The 20,617-nt window shown below is 46.1% G+C and overlaps 1 protein-coding gene across 3 annotated transcripts in view; it reads left to right on the plus strand.

Annotated features, from left to right (window-relative positions):
- Positions 1 to 418: 418 nt before the first annotated feature.
- Positions 419 to 20,617, plus strand: part of CLCN3 (Cl-/H+ antiporter 3) — an 846,805-nt gene continuing 826,606 nt past the window's right edge. Inside the window, exon 1 of one of the 3 annotated variants that reach the window (XM_085641816.1) lies at positions 419 to 556. The gene's annotated coding sequence lies outside the window, so the exon portion shown is untranslated. Of the gene's footprint in view, positions 620 to 20,617 lie in introns of all 3 variants that reach the window. The other 2 variants (XM_085641819.1, XM_085641817.1) reach the window with 2 other exon arrangements.

Here is a 20,617-nt window from a genome sequence, read left to right on the forward strand (position 1 = left end):
TATGTTTCCCTCGAATGTATTGCTCGATTTTTCTCGTGACTAAGTGTCACTCATAGTCGTTGAAACGTCACTCATAATTACACTGAAATTATGAAACTGTCACATAGCAATCTGAAACCTTGACAGCTATGGATTGCACTGTGGCAAACATTGGCCTCGTGACGCGGTAACCCTCCTCGCCACAAGTCATTTTGGGAAGAAAAAACATTCGACAGCGGCCACAACTTCTGTGCGCCTCGTAGACTAATAGCAAAGCGCTGGGGTAGCACTCATCACCCCAGCAACCGTATAGCTGCTTTAGCTCCTGACGCCATCACAGCTGCGACAGTCGCCGCCCCTGTGTGCAGACGGGGAGGAGCTCTGGGTAGGCCCGCCTCCTGCCGCTGCCGGGGTGTCAGATGATGAGACCTTCGGCGACAAATCCACCAGTAGCCACGCCCCCAACAGCAGCAGCGGCCCGAGCTGGATGCTGGCGCCGCTTCCTGCAGGCAGCCCAAGGGAGCAGGAGGATGTGGGATTACCTGCTTACGGCAGAGCAGGCGGCGCCACGGCACAGGTGAGACCATGATGGGGCGGGAGGGGCGTGCAGAAGACGCCCCTATCCAGGGCACTCTGACAGGTAAGTGAGGAGATGTATACCATACCTTCTAGCTAAGGCACATCCGTGCGGCAGTGGGAGGAGGCGGGGTGCTCTTCAAAGCTGCCGACGGGCCCTTCGTCATAGAGAGGACCAGTGGTACATCCTGTCTGACCCCGCGCCCCATAGATCGCTCGTATTTGTGCCCTTGTGGAAAAAGCAGATTATTTCAACCTTTCTCCCATGGCCTGCTTGTTTATCGCTAGTTTTTCATTAGTACTAATTTTGAGTCTATTATTGTTTTTTTTGTTCATCTGAAACGACTGTCTTTAGTGGGAATATTGCGTCATCAGTCTGGTACTGTTGTAGTCGCTATAGCATAACGTTGTACCCTATACATTTGTGATGCCCATTCTTGTTTTATCTATCCATTTGTCACATCATTACTATCGGTTTCGGCGAATTAGATCACATTGATCAAGTCCTAAAATATTCCTTTATTAAACTTAAGACACAATCTCACGTCTTACTGTACACATGATCGTGTTTTTTCAAGTATCATCCCTTCCCTTGGAGGCATAATGTGGTTTACTACAGCTCTCATAGAGAATTGTTTCACGTGGTTGGGTATTAGGTATGAATAGCGACTCTTGTTTAGCTTATTTTATTGGCTTTCGGGTACTGGAGGCCTGCTTTAAAGCAGGAAAACAAAACCAAGTACAAGACTGCAAAAACATGACGATGAGCTGGGCGTAAATCGGAGCTCGACAGCTAAGGACATCAGGCTGTTAGTTGCAGTTTTCTTCAAGGTGCTACATTGAAACTCTGCTCTTTCTTGTCGTGATTTTTCCAAATCTTCCAAAGCCCTTTCTGTTCTCTAAAGAGCAGCTGATTCGTTTATATTTTGTGTGTTACATCTAGCCGCATATCAAACCTTAAAATCTTTATAGTAGTAGTAAAAACCTTATTTCGGCCAAGAGGCAATACAAGTACAACATTAAATGTAAAATGCACAAATTAACAGAAGTTGCTTAGACAAATAATAACACAATATATAAACGCTACAGGTTGCAATTATGGTAATGCATTTAGAGCAAAGGCAAATAAAATATATAATGATGTGACATCGTGTAGCAATAAAATATTATTGTCAAAATAACACCGTACAATCAAATACACACTGAGCCTAAATGTACAGTTAGTCCCCAAAAGGAATCTAAAACATTTATTAAACCAGTAGAATAAGTAATATCGTTGCAGCAGTTGGAAACATCGTGAACAAAGTGCCAGAATTAAGTAAATTGCATGTTTGAGAATAAGTCCCAGAAGGGAAAAGGGAAGGAGGACAAAAACCTCAGGTAGGGTGCTTTATTTGCTCTGACCGTTATAGTAGTTGGGACTAACTATCCTACACTTGGAGAGGAATTCAAACGTGGCAGCTAAGAAAACAAGCAGGATTATTGTGTTGTTTGCGACCTGAAGATGCAAACCACGACACGAAGATGAATGCCAAGCTGTCCCCCCTGCTTTGCTAACGATGAGGTGGAACTCACTAAGCTAAGGTAAGCAGTGAGAGTGTCAAGGAACTAAACTGCAGCAGTGCGCAGATGACCGGTTGATTAAAGGTATAGAATGGACAAACACACATCTACCATTATGGGATTAAATAAAGTGCTTAAAGGTCAAGTACAAAATCCAGCAATTCGTTTAAAAGAACACATTAAAAAAAGTCCAGTAAATTTGTAGGGATTAGATGGAGTTTGAGTTAGCAGAAGAAAGGAGTCTAGAACGTGTAGACCAGGCTGTAAATAGATATCTACTGATGGTAAGTATTCGGATCCTAGAAGGATCAGATATCGAAATAATATGAGCCACCAGGAGTCTATAAATGCCCAAATTGAGGCAAAGAGGACGAATATAAGCTTTTTGATAAGGAAGGAGTAATCTTGTCAAGGTAAGCCTCGAAATTAGGTGCAGGTTTTGAGGTTAAAAGCTGAAGTGAAAGGTAGCCCAAATAAGATGTTCGGGGCTACTGGGCTACTAAAAAGTCCAAGTAAGTTTTCTTTAGAATGGCCTTCGAATAGAAAAGTAATATGCTCTGGAAAGATGTAAAGGGGCCGCAGACCTACTTCTGTGAACCAATCTTATAAGTGGCAGAAGTCCTAAAAAATTTATTTAGTAGAATTTATAACCCAGATGGGGTTTGAGAGAGGAGAAGCGTGTTGTGTAGAAGAGGAGTGCAGGGATCTTAACTCTGGTCATCTTCGAGACATCAGCCTTCTCAACATCAGAATTAATGAAGCGAAAAAGTAGAGTGGGTGCATTGGGTAGGGGGGGTCTCCCGCATTTATCGCACCCTAGTTAACATCACCCCCACGTCCCTAGATGTATTGAGGGGTCAATGGGTGGATTGGGCGGGCCTCCTTGATGAGGTGGATTGGCGTGATGCCCTCATGGACCCCAGAACAGTCACCGTCTCTGCGAAACTCAAGCTGATGCAGCTCTACTACTTACGCGCTGCGTACCTCACCCCCTTACACCTGTATCGAGCGGGTTTGCGCCAAGATGTGTCATGTGCGAGATGTAACCAAGCAGCGGCCAACTTCCTACACATGGTTTGGTTGTGCCCCTGCTTAGGACAGTTTTCGGGATCTATTGAAGTGGAGTTAACAGAGGTACTGGGCTGGGAGGTCCCCCATGATCCACGTCACTCTTTGCTGGAGATCACGATGGGCTGGACGGATCCAGGAGTGACAATTTATTTTTTAATATAGCTATTATGGTGGCCAAGCGGGACATAGCGGTGGCCTGGAAAAGCCCTGACCCACCGGCCATGATGAGGTGGCGTAGAGGGGTGGATTGGTGCGCAACCCAAGAGAGAGCCCTTTATAAAGCCAAGGGGTGCGTCAAGAAATACCACCGAGTGTGGGGGAAGTGGTTGGGGAATGTGAAGGGTCTTGATTAACTTGGTCCCAGATCCTGTCTATGTAATTTTTATGGGGTTCGTGATTGGGGGTTATGTCGCTTTTGTGAATGGATTCAACTTCGTGATTTCCGTGTATTGGCTGAATTGTTTTATGTGTTGTAAAATCAATAAAAATTTGCTTATCAAAAAAAAAGAGTGGGTGCAAATACACACCCTTGGTGAACTCGAGGCCTCCCTCCCCTAAGATCAACATATGCCACGTAAAGGTGTTTTTTAGATAGGATCATGTATTCCCATACAATAAGCAGAAATCAAGCACTTGTCCTAGGGTGCTGATCTTGTGTCGAAACCCAGCCTGGAAAGGAGGCAGAATTTTGGCGTTATCCAGCCAGTTCTGGCGTTTGAGACTAGTTGGCCTAACTAATTTTGGATCGCTCCTGTCACCCTTTTTAAAGATGGGTAAGATGTGATCCCTAGCCCTGGTGGCAGGTAAATCAGCACCTTTGAAGTTTTCATTTGAAAGTTAATTGATATAGGTGGCCCAGATGTCAATATCGGATTTGTATAGATTGTCAGGAATGCCGTTGGCTACAGGGGCTTTACCTTGATGTAAAAGGTTAATAGCCAGTCTCGTGTCTACCATGGAAAAAGACTACTCATTGCACACATGAGTAGCGAACTGAGCAGTGGCAAGACCAGTGTTAGCAAATGAAGAATCGTCGTAAAGAGTTGAAAAATTGTCAACACAGGCTACTGGTGGTAAGAAGTGATCGGTTTGTGTGATGGATCGAGCATGGCTATGGGAGATAAATTGCCAGAAGATGGTCTCTTGCCTACTCTGAATAACGTCAAACAGGTCCTGTCAAGCAGATTCATCCCATTTACATTGCTTGGCTTTCTGAATATGCTTGTAAGATTGACGAGTGGGTCGGACAGAATCTGGGTTGTGTGCCTTGATCTACCTCAAGAGGTGCCTCTTGGCCCTACGGCAGTCTTGGTCATGCCAAGGGGTTGATTTAAGAGGTTTATTCTGCCATAATTTGTGCGTCCTAGATAGGAGAGCTTGCAGAGACTGAAAAAAGGAAGAATGATAAGCTAATATCAGCTTATGAGGGCAAGAAGAATTTTCATTGACCAGAAAATGAGTTTATATTTCGTCTAGCAATTTAGGGTTATTTGCTATGGGGGGCCATTTAATTCCCCATCCGTTATTAGAAACGAAAGGAGAAGGTAGGAGCTGTGCTGTCGGGACTGATAGATCGTGAAGGAAGTCACCTGAAAAGGTTAGTTCTATAGCATTATGGTCCCGGTCGTCTCTAGGAATGATTTTAAAATCACTTAGGTTATTCCAGAGTTTGATGTCAAGAATACAATAGTCTATAAAAAATCTTTATATTTTCCACTCTCTTTTCCATGCCTGCCACCAAGGTTCAGTGAGTCCTAATGCAAACAATAAAAAAATGGGTCCTTCGGGTCTGTAACTCAAACCCACAGACACCCACTTCAGCACCACTCATAAAACTCCCCAAGCATAATTTGATAGAGGTGGGCGAGCCAACAGATTTACAAGGAGAGCCGAGCAGGAGGCGAGCCGAGGGTCTGGCTAGGATCTTAAAGCCCGTGCATGAGCTGAGCCCTGAAAATGTTTGGTATGTAAATCCTACAACATACATCACATAAACTATGAAAATGTCTCTTCACAATTAAAACAGTATTTCCCTAACACGTGAAGCTTTGACATTAATGAATCCCATTACAGCGCTGCGCCGAGAAGTGCTTATTAAAAATGATCATATTTAAACATAAACCATTAGTGCACAAAAAAGAAAGACAGTTGTCATGTAAACACTGTATGTGACCTAGATTATTATAGAGCAACATTACAGTCTATTAAATCAAGCACAGTAGGTGTGTATACAACCGGTATTCTGAACTTGCTTAGTTGAAAGGGCTTTCATACGCAAAAATGGAAAAATAAAATATTTGACTAAGAAAACACAATTTAAGCAAGGAAGTCACAATTTATCCAGGTTTTCTGATTTCACTTTGTAAATATCAGCCAGAAAATAGATATCTATAGTTCTTTCCTAATGTTAAAGCGTTATTTTTAGCTCTCTGTGCATTTTTCTGCAGTTTTTATGTAGCAGGAACCTGACCCTTAGTTATTGGAGCGTTTTACATCAGCGTTAGCTCACATTCATTGTTTATGGGCACTGTGAGATTAAGTGATTTGCTAAGAAACACATAATGTTTAAGTCTAACCTCGTCGGCAGCTCTGGCCTTAATACCACATCCTGGGTAGAGGGATGGAGGCAGGAGCCATATAAAAGCTCAGCTTGTTATAGGCTCGAGGTTCCAATGGGACCTCGAGCTGGTCCAGAGCCAGGCTCGAGCCTTGCTCCAGCTTTCAGTGGCTCGCCTACCTCTATAAGCTGACATGGGAAATATGTTAAAAAGAGGATTTTGGCCGAGGTGAAAACTTTAAAATGATAATTAGCACTGCTTTCTCTTTGCTCAGCCAGATCATGCATCACTGTGGGTCTCCCCACGTTTGGGTAAGTACAGTGGCTTAAAGAGGATGTACACTTTTATTATGGTTGGGATAGATTTGCCAGCATTTTCTATAATGTGAGATCAGCGAACCTGGTTTTGGAATCTCTCTATGCTGCCATTTCATTTTACTGTTTTATTGGTGTCAGTATCCTAACTGCTAACGCAGTGCTAAAGTTTTAACACGTGCATCACTGTTTTTGTAATTGGATAGTTCATTGTTGTGTTTCCTGGATACTTACACCCACTCTGGCTCATTCTTCAAGCTTGTCACTACCGCACGAAAAGGCAACTACTGAGGTACACCACTGTCGACCAAGGACCAAATTGACAAAGTCAAAAAAGTAAGAGGGTTGATTATTGTAATGCTTGACTCTAATTCCTAAAACAGACTTCCAGAACACCGGAACCAATGCAACCTAGTACCATAACTCAAGCATCACATGCCAATACCTACCTACCTACCTACCTACCCCCTTGAGACCGCTATTCGACTCGCCTGTTTTTCCTACTCTAGCTCCATAGCCATTCTTTTTTTTTGTTAATATTTTTTATTGAACTTTTGATTAAATAAAGTAGAAAATAAAATAAAAAATTAACAAGCAGTACAAACCATAAGAACAAAGCATAGATACAGTCCAAACATAAACAGCCTCCTGTAACAGGTCCTATACATACATACATACAAAGCATATGCCATAGATTTAATCAAGCAATAATAGATAAAAAGAATTTAGAATGGAAACAAAAGAGTGGTCCCACCAGCTAAGCAAGCCGTAGCGCCCTATCCTGTGTATAGCTTCATAGCCATTCTACCAGAACTCAAGACCTAGCTGTACCCCATCCTACTCTACTTTAGAAAACAGTCTAAGGCTTCTTCTCCAAATTCCTCAAAAGACAGAGCTAAACTGAAACTTTCCGTGAAGATAGAGAAGTGTATTTGAAATTATAACACAACCTTCCACTCTGGGCAGTTTCCTCCTGTAGGGTGTCTGGGAGGCTGTTGTCTTCTGGTTTGAAGTATGTTCTCCAGTAGTAACAGAATAGAAAGTTATATTGAAAAGCTCATGAGGATTGCAAAATATTTTAAATGTACCATTGTTAAAATAATATTTCATGAGCACAAGGAAAGTTCAGAGCAGCTTATGTCAATAATAATCATTGATTACAAGGAGAATTGGTTGAATGAAACTATCTTTTTACGAAAAAGCCAAGATCACAATATACCAAGCAGAATAAAATATGCCACCAAATAGTTGTCTTTTATAAACAAACACATTCTAAATGTAACAGGATTGAGTGAAAGTGTATCCAAGTTGCTTTGTGTGGTAACTGTGCTGCCCTGCTGCAAAATATTCAATGTTATAAGTGTTGTCAAGTTGGTAGAAGAATATTTAATACCCAAGAAAGAGTAGGATTTTCCTTATGGTTTGGAATGCACTCTGAAGATGTGGCCCCTATACTCTCAATCCAGCACAGTGCACATGCACTAAAGGCTGACAACCAGCATATGCGAAGAAATGACTGGTTTCATCTGCCTCAGTGTTTCCCTTGTACTTATTTTCTTTCTGTGGGGTTTCTTTATTGCTTATTTCTGTACATTTCTCTTTCACATTTTCCACTCTTTTACATAATTTTGATTTTTTTCTGAAGCTTTCTTCCCTTTCCCTCTCTCTGTGTCTCTCTTTTAATTCTTCAGTCTGGGTAGGCGTCTTCCACCTATTTCCTATGTGGGCTTTGTACATGCTTTCTTTGTGGGGTAATTTCACTCTTTCTTTCTCTTTTTGCAAGCACTATTGTTTACTTCCTCTCTCTGGGCTTGTTCAGTATTTCTTGGTCTGAATGTTTCATTGATAATATTAAGCCTTGAGGATGGTGCATTAGTGGTTTCACCACTTTCTGCTCCCCTGTGGCTCTACCACAATTATTATCTGGGGCCTTGCTTCATCCCTCCCAGAGGCTTTTATTCACTTTTCTTTCATGGTCTATTTCAAGGGATTTCTTTCACTCCTGTAGGTTTTCTACCATTGCCCCACACTCGCTCTCTCAAGCACCATTCCACTGAACAACAACTAGCATCTCTGGCCTCTTTAATTTCCTCTGCGGGACATATATTGATTCTTGGTACAAGAAAACATTATTTCATTGCATTTCTTTTTACAATGCTCAACATTCATAAGCTCTCTTTCCATGGCTTATTTGTCCTTTTTTCCTCCCTCTCAAGGAGCACTCGTTTGATTTGAGTGTCTCTTTAACTCTTTATTCAGCTTTCTTTTACTCGTTCTCTTGATTTCTGAAGTCCCTTTCACATTTTCTTGTTGTTGCTCTCTTCCAACCTGTTGGCTTTGTCAATGCTTATTTTAATCTTTGTGTGTTCTTCTCTATGTATACATATATATTTATTGCATATGCCAGTGCTGGCTCTAGTGTAGTTATAGTTAGGTCTGACTGTCCACTTCATTGCTGCTCAATGAATCTGAATGCAACTTTCCCATAAAAAGTGCACTTACTTTGGCGCCCTTATGGAAAGTTTTGCACTGATTCGTCAAACAGAAAGCAAGAAAAAGGTGAGTCCCAAAACCTCGATTTTCCCATTGAAAACTTTTCTCTCATGTATAGAAAAAATAGCTGAATGCAATTACACCTAATGTAGCAGAAAGTTAGAACTTTGCTAAATAAAACATGCTTTTCGGTATTTGGTGTAAATCCATTCAATAGATTTTAGGTTAAAGTGTTTTCTAACAACATCTTGGTGACATTCGGAAAGCTTTCCTGGGAATGCATTCTGCCCTTTGTTTACCATTGGCTTTACGCTTTGTGACTACGACACTAGCACTCTACGACGCTGCACTCAATGCCATTGCCCTCTACTCTGAAACATTTTACTCTACACCGCTGCACTATATGTCACCCTATTCCACTCTGTGCCATTCCACTGTACACCACTGTAATCTACCCTGTGCCACTCCACGGCACACTGTACTATGCCGCTGCACACTTCACCCCACGCCAATGCACTCAACACCACTTTACTAAAAACCAATACACTCTTTGTCACTGCACTCTATGCGAATCTACTCTGCACCACTGCATTGTACGCCATTTTATTTCTGCCAACGACAATATCCAGAGTAAGTCTTTATTTCATAAGCCAAAACCCATAATATTGTGGTAATTCTGCACCTTGTAATTATCAAACCTGTCCTATTTTTAATTCTGGGTATTTCTGCATCAGTTTTCCACAACACCTCACAAGGAGGACCTAAATAGGAAATTTTAAAGAACACAATCCTGTTTTGAGTCCATTGTCTTGGATATCTATGATACATCAATATACTTTTTTGTCTAGATCCCTGTCTGAAGTACAAGCTCTCCCAAATCTCCTGTTGTGACATTGATCATCTCTGAAGATGCTCTCCTACTCCAAATGCAAAAAGAACTGATGATGGACGGAATGCTGAATTAATTAAACATTCACCACCAGTTACAGATCTGGGTTAAATCCATCATTATTTTTGCAAGCCACTCCAGTTTAGACACAGCCATATGCAAATAAGTCTTGACCCTGTTCCCCATGTGAACAGTCCAACCTGAACTGCCAGTCCAACTCCAAATAGACTCTGATCTAAGCAGAAAAAAACTTTCTTTTGACCTAAAAACCCCTTAGCCCTTGGATGACTCCCAATCCGTGTACACTATAATAATGCTATGGCGCTTTAGTAATTACAAGTGACTCTGTGGCTGAGGAACCGATAGAGTGAAAGTGTCCTGGAAAGCAGTATTTACAATTGTTCAGAAACAAGCTATAGTCTTGGTTCCAGATGTGGAGTAGGCATACACATTTTATTCAGTAATCTATGTAGCAGAAAATAATTAATTTCTCGGGAACATCAATTAGGAATGCAAACCTTATGTTACCAGGCAAAGCGAAGTTGCAACCGCTGGTTGTCTTTACTACTAGGGCCATGGCTTTGAAATAAGGCAGCTTTTAAATTTTTTGCTCCAGTTATATGCTAGCTATGGTCAGTGCTGGACCTGGCCATTTGTACAGGGTTATCCCCAAACTTTTTTCCTTCTTCCTCCTATTTTTCTGACATTTCTTGTTGGCTTAGGACTCTGGGCACGTTAACACTGCTAACCAGTGCTAAAGTTCATATGCTTTCTGTCTAAGTTATATTGGTGATTGGTTTATCCATGATTGGCATATTTGATTTATTAGTATGTCTCTAGTAAAGTGCACCAGATGTGCCCAGGGCCTTTAAATCAAACGCTAGTAGGAGGCCCTTAGCACTGAGTGTGCCACCCAACTGAGTAGCCCTGCAAACATGTCTCGGACCTGCTACTGCAGTGTCTGTGAGTGCAGTGGTAAACTCCCATTTTAACCTGGCAAGTGCACCCACTTGCCAGGCCTAAACCTTTTCTTTTACTTCATGTAAGTCACCCCTAAGGTCGAGGTAAGTCAGCCCCATGGGCAGGGTGCAGTGCATTTAAAAGATAGGACATGCACTGATGTCTTTTACATGTCCTCATAATGAAATACTGCTTACTTAGTTTTTCACTCTTGAAAGGACAATCTCTCCCATGGGGTAACATGGGGAATTGCCTTGAAATATCTTTTAAGTGTAATTTCCCATTGGGAGCAGATGGAGATTTGCAGTTTGGGCTTTCTGAACTCACAATATAAAAATACATCTTTTAGTGAAGTTGGTTTTTCAATTGTGTATTTGCAAATGCCACGTTTCAGGCCTCCTAAAAATGTTACTAGACCTGCAGGTCTAGTGACTTATATAATCTACTTGACCTAATTATAATGCTCTTGACCCATAAACTGGTTTCAAAGTTTGTGATCCTGGGCAAGTATTTTAATTCAATGAGACACCATTTTCTTCTTTTTCACATATGAGAGCACCTTCAAATATGTGAGTTCAGCACATCTGCTGTACAGAAAACTCTTTTGTTTGATTTAATAGACTAAACATTAGCTCCATATAGAATACAAATCTAGCCACATATAGGATACACATGGCCGCTGTCTTGCCTCTTAGTTCATTGACTACATTGTCATCAGGACGGGGGCAGGAATGTTTCTCAAATCACGTTTAAAAACAATCACTTTTAATAAATACATAACTAAAGCATAAAGTAGCAACACACTGTCATTTGCAATCAGCAGATTTTACATTGAAATGGCCACAGAATTTGTCACTGACATGTGGTTTTACAACTACAAGTGTACATTGTTTGGAAATAAAGTTAAATATTTGTCATTTCCACATCACCAAGATTTGAAGGCGTCTTAATTGCTCATTCACTTTCCGAATGAACAGAACACCTGTTTCTTCCAGCTTAAGTTTACTCGCCAGCACGAGTAAGTACTAAAAATAGCTAGTGGATTTTTCGAGGCAGCTTTTAGAAAGTGGGCATTTTCTTGCTTAGCCATTCTGTGCCTCTGCCTGTCTGTAGAATGCACAACTGGGTTGGCTGACAGTTGGGCTCTTGTGCATTCACTCTAGACGGTCACACAAAGGGAGCCGAGGTGTGCCTTGCATATCCTGATGGGCCGTCACCAGGTTGATGGGCCTTCCTGAGCTAGAGTGGTGGGAGGAGTTGTCACTGACACCTGAATACGTCTGTACCTGTCCTCACACACAGTTGTCTGCACCCCATGTAGTGTGTCTGGAGCCAGGTCATGGAAAGGCAGAGTCTTGTGCACTACAAAGATTTTCCTTTGAAGTTTGCTTTCTTCAATGACAGAAAGGGGTATAAGTATTGGACCTCTGACAACCCAAAACCAGAACACTTCTGGACTGCGGACATTCTGCCAAGAAGAGGAGCTGGATGATGTAGGAGGGACTGCCACTCTGCTGTTGCCTTGTTTTGCTGGCCTGCTGCTTGCTGCCTCTGTCCTGGGAGTGAAAGGGCTGGACTTTGCTTTCTACATCCTGCTTTCAAGGTTCTCCTAGGGCTTGTGGATGGTTGTCTCCTGTTAAGAAGTCTCAGGGCCATCAAAGACTTCACCTACCAGTGCCTGGGCTCTTCTGCTGAGATCCCTGACACGCCAAATTGTGTGCCACATCTGGAAGTACAGAGGAGGAGGTACCTGGTCAAGTACTGTTTTATTATCTAGATTTAATCATATCAATTAGCAATAGGCATCATCACTGCAAAACTGGTAAATAATATAGTTAAGAACTAATTGTTTCTCCAAGTTTTATTTGTAGTCTTTTATGCTCATTACAAAACAATCATGTTGCGCAGCACAGCCAACAAACATGTGCCTCGCCCCCTGTGGCTTTTTCAAGGCTGAGATAAAAGCAGTGAACAGACAGCATACAAAAAATACCAAAGAAGTAAAATCGAAAACCAAAAGTATGCTAGTTTTGGAGATATCATACATTTAACATAACCATTGTAACATTGTGCATTGGAAAAAACCCTGTGTCTTATTCAGCAATAAATGACATTTACATGAGAATAAGGTAACGAAAGAAAATAAAATAGACAAGAATAAAGAAAAAAGATTTGAGAGTGACAATTATAGATAGGAGGGATAAAGTCCATACCAGGCATCCATATATATAATATTAGTGATCGTAATAAGCAACGCACAAATAGCAGGAAATATTTAGAAGAAAATTAGAAAAAATAGATGGCAGGAATTATTTGAAAATAAAACATTATTAGATAATGTGCATAAAGGTAAAATATTAAAGTCAATACGGTGATTATAGCGTAGAACGAAATCCCAGCATTGAAATTCAAGTGAAACAGAGCAACGTACTTTTTCAACATTTAGCACAGCCAACCAGAGACAATTCCCGATTTGAGTACAAGAATGACCATTTTTCCGTACAGCAATTCAAGTATGGTGACCGTATACATACGTACAGTGATGCAATGCAAGTTTCGTCAATCATCAGTACAGTCGAAGGGGTCCAATATAAAACAGAATAAGAGGAGGACATATGACATTAGGGTTTTGCAATTTCAATCAGAAAGATCAATAGCAATCCATCACCATAGGCACCTTATAGCTTCTATGTATGCTATAAAGAGTCCTTACACTATTAGGACATGTTCCATTATCATATATCTCATGTTATAATTGCAAGTCGGTATGTAGGGCATTAAGCACTAAGAGGCACATGTAGGCCCTTGACTATTAGCACCACGTGACTTTGTGTGAAGTTGTAGACAAAGGGTGAAAAATGTACGTCCCCTTATATTGGTAGGCAAGAGCTCTTACCGGATGGTCCGAAGGACTATTAATTCTAAGTACGTGTGAGGTCGAGCGTCTAATAGCGAGCTGCAAGGGGATCAGAATGCAGAAAATCACATTCGTGCAAGTTAGACCAGTCTCTGAATTTATAGCGCCTAAGACACAATGTACTCGATATTAACCCCTTCCATGCGGGGCGGATTCCCCCGCTGTGCTGAGCGCCGCTTGCGCGGGCGTGGTCATGACGGAACGGTTCCGTCATGAGCACAGCTCAACCGACGCTCATGACGGAACCGTTCCGTCATGAGCGTCGAAGGGGTTAAATTAGAGTTTACAAAAATCTCTATCGTGTCCTACCTAAAATGATTCGATATTCGTGGGACTAAGAAGCAGAGGGAAAAATCCGAAGATACACAAATGTGTTCCGGAGGCAATTATCTACAGAAGAGAGTACAATAAGGTGACTGTCGTAGATAAACGTCTAAGAAAGTAACACATCTCTAAGGGGATCACGTCTCACCTACAAAACCTAAGCATCCTCTCCCATGTCCAGATCATTTGGCATTTGCAGGGATTGCTAGTTCCCGGTCGGGTTTAAAGATGCAGCGTGGAAGTGAGGGTTCTACTTCCGGGTGCGAAAGTCTGAGTCCGGACGCCACTCTCCTAGCATGGTGTGGATACGCCGTCTTGAAAAGGGTTCTGACCTACTCTTGCGTATGTATCGTCTCAGTGGTGAGATAAACAAAGATATCATAATTAAAGATGGAAAGAAATCAAACTAAAGCAGTCTCTAGGATTATTATTGCATGAGCAAAGCTCTTCTAAAAAATAATTGGTTTGGGCTCTGTTAATACAAATTATGTCGCTAAAGGTAGAATAAAATAAAATGGAAACTATCGGAAGTTGGAGTGTGCCAATAGATTTCTTTGTTTTTAAGCTGGAGAAAGGTCCAGCTACTATCAGGTTCGAATATAACATTTGGATTGCGAAGGGTTAGTGGGATAGTTTTTTTTTTTTTAAATTTCTTTTTATTTGCATTTCAACAACAGTACAAACACAATACACTGCAGAATGTATAGAATCCAGTATAGACGAGACAGTCACCTCCATATACAACGATGTCCATAATGCCAATAGGTATCCACACAATAGTGCCAGAGCGAGACACAAGAGCAGAATCTCCCCTCGTCTCAGCCCCCAATACCCCCCCAACATCTCCCACATCTTCAGCGTCAGCCGCTGCAACCCCTCAGCAATCTCGACATCTGTCTCCCCCCGGTCATCCGGCTCGAGGGTCAGCGCCCTACAACGGATCGAGCGGTGTTTGAAGCAACCACTGTGAGAAAGGGCCCCATATGTCCCGCGGGCGCGTGCGTGGTGGCAGGAGCTCCCAGAAGAGGGTGAGCTGCGTCTGGCAGTATACAACACTCTTAAGCCACTCCCTGATAGTAGGCGTTGTGGTAGCCCCCCAGTGTATCGCAACCTGGCGCTTAGCAAGTAGGAGGAGCATGGCCGGCAGTCGGCGATGTTTAGGCTTGACCATATGTAGGATCCCCAGCAGTGCAGTCTGAGGGGTACATGGAATCGGAAGCTCCGTAATGAGACACACCAGCCGCAGCACCTCTTCCCAAAAGGGGGCGATCATGGGACACTCCCACGCCATATGCAAGAAGTCAGCGCCACGCGCAGTGCATTTCCAACAATTGTCCGTGTCTCGTAAGCCAATACGATGAAGTCTGCGTGGGGTGCGATATATCATATGTATGTACTTGAAATGGATAAGCCGGAGTCTGTAGTTAGGGGATAATGTCTCAAGCATTCTGCAGCATAGGTCCCAGTGGGTATCGAGAATTTCAGTTCCCAACGCAGCGCTCCACAGATCGCGCGCCGCCGGGGTCACCACTGGATGATCGCTTTGCATGCGGCTATATAGACGAGAAATCAGCTTGCGCCCCGATTCCACCTTCAGGACATTTTCCAGAGCCATCAGACTGGGCGGCGGCTCCGGGAATGTCGGGAACAGTGCTCTACATGTGTGGCGAAGCTGGTGATGAAGCAGGGCGTCCAGCGCCGTCGGGGCCTCCGCAGCGCACATCTGCGGTAACGTGATGAAGACACCATCAGGAAAGACGTCTCCCGCCGTATGGAGACCCCGAGACGCTGCGCGTTCTCCCGTTTTCATGCTCTGTAGCGGGGGCCACATGGGGTTCCCGCGCAGAGGGATTGCCGACGTATAGAGAAGATCTAACTTGGCCCGGCGGCGCAGTCCGTCCCAGGCCCACTGAAGCGCACGCACCGTATCGATTTCGTTCCGCCTGCTCTTGTGCGGCGCATATAGGGCAGTGCGGAGCGGGAGCGGGTCAACCATGTCCGCCTCTATCGCCACATGTGGCTGATACGGCGTGGGGTGTACCCAATAGTGCAGGAACTGCGCCTGTGCACAATACGCATACAGCGCGAAGTCTGGCGCCGCCATACCTCCCTGTCTTTGTGGGAGGGTGAGCGTCTCCCATGCTACCCTCGGCTGTCTACCCCCCCACACCAGTTCGATCATGAGCGATCGTATCTTGTTCAAGAAGTGTTTAGGCAAGGGGAGGGGGATATTAACAAAGAGGTAGAGGAGCTTGGGCAGTATGACCATTTTGGTCACAGCTATCTTACCCGCCAGGGACAGGGGCAGGTGTTTCCATCGGCCTACCCTTTCCTCTATCCACTGCACAGCCCTCCCGTAGTTCTCCGTCCACAGTTCCTGCATGTCCGTGCTAATCCATACGCCCAGGTATCGCACCGGCCCGTCCGCCCACTTCAGCGGGCAATCCGGCGCGAAGCGGGGTGTCGCCTCCGTTAAGGGCAGGAGGACCGATTTCTCCCAATTAATAGTCACCCCTGAAAGCAGACCATACCTCATCAGTTCACTCGTCATTGGGGAGAGGTTAACCTGCGGGTCAGTCACATAAAGGGTGATATCATCCGCGTACAGTGAAATGGTCAGCGCACGGGATGAAAATCCAATTCCCCTGTTCGCATGATGTTGCCTGATCCGGGCTGCCAAGGGCTCGGTTGCAATCGCGAATAGTAGGGGCGACAGAGGGCAACCCTGTCTCGTGCCCCTACCGATGCCAAAGGGCTCTGAGACCAGCCCGTTCACCCTCACACGGGCAGTGATGTTGGTATAGAGCAGGCGAATATATCGGATGAACGCGACGCTTACTCCCATTCGCTGCAGCAGGGTGAACAGAAACGCCCATTCCAGGGAATCGAACGCTTTCGTGGCGTCCAAGAGTACCACTGCGGCCTTGACATGAGGAGCCAAGTAGTGTAGCACTCCGAACAGGGTCCGTAAGTTGTGGGTCGTGGAACGGCCCGGCACGAACCCCGATTGATCTGGGCGGATCATTAGTGGCATCACCGGTTGTAATCGCAAAGCGAGCATTTTCGCAAATATCTTTGCGTCTGTATTTATAAGGGACAACGGTCGATAAGAGTCACAGCTCTGGGCGGCCTTCTCGGGTTTTAAGAGGGCAATAATGAGGGCCTCTCTCATGGACGCGGGGAGTATCCCAGACTCAGCCGCCTCATCGTATACAGCCAGCAGCCGGGGGGCGAGGATGTCAGCGTATTCCTTGTAGAACTGTGCCGGAAGACCGTCCGGTCCAGGCGCCTTGCCAGGGGCCAAGGACCCCAACGCCTCCTTCACATCGTCAATGTCAAAGGGGCGATCGAAATAACCTTGTTGATGCGCATTAAACCAGATCAACTGAACCGTGTCTAAGTAATCAGCAACGTCTGCCGCGTCAGTCCCACCCCGGGAGCGGTATAACTTTTTATAGAAGGACCTGAACGTATCCAGTATCTCTGGAGGGGAGTGCACGGTGTCGCCCTGCGCCGTTTCTATAGAAGGAATGTAAGAGGAACCTCTTTGCGAGCGCAGCAGCCGGGCCAATGTTCTACCCGGGCGATCCCCTTCGCCATATCTGCGCGCCGTTGCGTGTCTGTGGAGAAATTTAAGCTCCCTGTCTGCCTCCGCCTGGTATTCCGTTAGGGCGGCGCGTGTTTCCGCTAGAGTGGTCGCTGAGGGGTGCGAGCTATATTGTACTTCTAGATTATGTAAGCGGTCCTCCAGTCTCTGGAGTGTATTTCTAATGGACTTCAGCACTCTAGCCTGTCCCGCAATGCAATGGCCCCGGATTACCACCTTGAACGCGTCCCATAGGGTGCCAGCCGACGCCACTGAGTTTGTGTTGAGTTCAAAGTAATCAAGTATATGTTGGTGTACCTCCTCGCGGAATACCGGATCTAGCAGGGCCTGCGTAGGTAGCTGCCACGTGAACGGGGCGATGTATGGTTTGGGGACCCGTAGCACCAGTTCAACCGGACAGTGGTCCGATAGAGTACGCGCTCTGTGTTGCACGTCAGACGTCCAGGCCTGAATATGTGGAGTTGTTAGCCAAAAATCTAATCTAGACCACGCCTTTCTGTGTGGGGTGAAGCATGTGCCCTCACGCGGCCGGGGTGCAGGATTCTCCACGAGTCCAACAGGTTATATTCTTCCATTAGACCGCGAAGAAGATTTGCTGTTTGCGGATGATGCGTGCGCGCCGCACCTTCCCTGTCATTTTCCAGCGAGAGTACGGCATTAAAGTCCCCTCCCCATATGTACTCCCCCGCGCCAAGGGATTGTGCCTTTAGCCAGACTGTCCGGAAAAAATCCGGGTCATCCGTGTTGGGACCGTAAGTGTTAATTAGGATTATCTGTTTATGGAACAATTTCCCCAGTATGATTAAATATCTGCCCTCCGAGTCGGCAGTTACTTTAAAGGTTTGCCATGGTAACCCTTTGCGTATTAAGGTGGCCACCCCACGAGAGTAACTGGAGCATCCAGACGTGTGCACCTCACCCCACCTAGCATGTCGCAATCGGTCTCCCGCTTTCTGTAACAGGTGGGTCTCTTGTAGAAGACATATGTCGATGTGGTGTCTGGCCAAGTGCGCATGCGTCAACCTAACCTTGCGATGGTCATTAAGACCACGTATGTTCCAAGTCAGACAGCGTAACTCGGTCAATGGAGCAGTGGATAATAGTCCCTACGCAGCAGTGTGCCAATGTGCGGGGCTAGGGGCAGGGCGAGCAGCCGGGTATCCAGTGTACCAGTCCCGACACTTAGCAAGAGAGCGTGGATGTGTAGAGGCAACACCGAGTCGTCCATCAAAAGTGTATGACATTTCTGCAGGTTAACAACAACAAACAAAACAGTCCCCCCCACCCAACCTCCCACTCCAACCCCCCAATTAGGTTGAGATGCCGTACCCCTCCCCGATTTAACCCATAAAGAAGTCAGTTTCACGGGAATCATCCCTTTGAGGGCGTGGGGTTACCTGCACACTCCCCCATCGGTGAACAATGGGGTGGCCGAACATTCCACCTACCAAAGCCCCAAGCAGATCATACACAACAGGCAACGACTTATGCATCACCCTCAGTATTAACGGTGTCACCCGTGGAATCTATGTCCAAACATGAGTCTGTGGGATCCCAGATGCAGCTAGTCTGTTCTACCGTCACCACCCACCACAGGCAGCAAGATATAAACATTCAAGTAAGTTATGGGTACTCATCCGCCGATTGACCTGACGCCATGCTGCACAGTAGTATAACAGGGGTCACAGAAAAGTCCGGCAGTTCATTCCACGTCGCTCAGCTTGTCCACCGGGGAGGTCGCACGACTTGCGCGCTGTTCCCCAGTCGTTCGCTCCGCTCTCCTGGCAAATTTCAGCGCCTCCTTCGCCTCCGTGAAGATCAGCTGCTTCCCTTTGTGGTGAATTTTTAACTTGGCAGGGTACAACATGGCATATTTGGTCCCCACTTTTTGAAAGAGTTTTTTGGCAGGTATGAATTCGCGCCTCGCTGCCTGCACCGCCTGTGTGAAATCGGGATATAGGGAAATGGCCATGTTCTGGAAAGTGAGGGCTCCCTTTTCCCGGGATAGCCGTAGTATAGTGTCTCGGTCACGGTAATTGAGAACGCGAGCCAGGATCGGTCTCGGTGGTGCCCCAGGCACCGGGCGAGGACCAAGTGTTCGATGTGCACGCTCAATCAAGAACATTGCCGACAGGTCTGCCCCAAATAAATCGCGGAACATGCCTTCCACAAATTGCTCCATGTTGCCGATATTTGTGGACTCCGCAATTCCGAGAATGCGCACGTTGTTTCTGCGAGAGCGGGCTTCCAAATCCTCATTGCGCCCACGTATTATATCCAAGACTTTGTCCATGTGCAGCAAACGTTCCCGGGTTTCCCCCAGGCCTTCCTCGCAGTCCGCAATACGCGTCTCAGCCGCCGTTAGCCTTTCCCCATGTTGATCGACTGTGCGCGACAGGCCCTCCATTCGCTGTGCCATTGTGTCAAGTTTGGAGTCAATTTCCCTCAAACAGCCCTTTAGGTCACGGAACATACCCTTTATGTCGTCTTCTTGTGAGGGCTCCATCTGTGTCTCAGGGACCACTGTCTGCGATGCCGGCCCCATTTCCACGTTACGGGCGGATTTTCGCTCGAACTGTAGCCGCGGCTGTTTATTGTCCGGCTTGCCCATGATCCCGCAGGGGAGATCAGCCAGGGGGATCCGATGTTGGGGGCGATCACAGGCAAACACACCTCGCAGTCAAGTGCCGCTTCCTCGGGAGGTCTCCCCTTGCAATTCCCAGGCCAGCGGCCGCGACGAGCGGCCCACCGCGCCGACAGAGCAGGACTAGGCCAGCCCCACCCCACGGAGAGCGCAGCTCGGGGCCGCCGCGTGGGCAGGCAGATACGTCGACACAAGGTATTAGAGGGAGCGGCCCATCATCCTCGACCAGCCCTACAGCCGGATCGCCAAGTCTCCCTGTCCAGTGGCGTGCGCCAACTCCACTTGGGCGCGAGGTACAAGGAGAGTGCCGCCCTCAGTGGTACACCGATCTTCGGCCGCGTCGCCACCAGGCCTGTCGCGAGTGTTCCTCCGGTAGCAGTAGGCAACAGCCCCAACCCCATACAGGGCCGGGAGAGCGAAGGACAGGCGACCCCCTCCAGCAGCCAGGCCAGCGCCGATCACTCAGGCTCCCCGGAGCGCTCAGGTCCTACCGGAGTCATCGTGGTGTCCTCGGGTCTCGAATTGCTTCCAGGAGCGGTCCGCACGCAATCTCCCCAGGCTTCCGATGCGGCTCACCGGCCCCACGGGCCACGATCTCAACAGCGCCGCAAGTCCTCTCCGCCTGGTCTCCCCACGTGTCCGAGCGAGGGCCCAAGCCGGGGACTCGCGCTACAGCGATAGCCGACCCTCGGCTCGCGGGTTTTCCGGCAGCACAGCGCAGG

Source organism: Triturus cristatus, chromosome 2_2 (assembly GCF_964204655.1).
Source record: "Triturus cristatus chromosome 2_2, aTriCri1.1, whole genome shotgun sequence".
Classification (NCBI taxonomy): domain Eukaryota; kingdom Metazoa; phylum Chordata; class Amphibia; order Caudata; family Salamandridae; genus Triturus; species Triturus cristatus.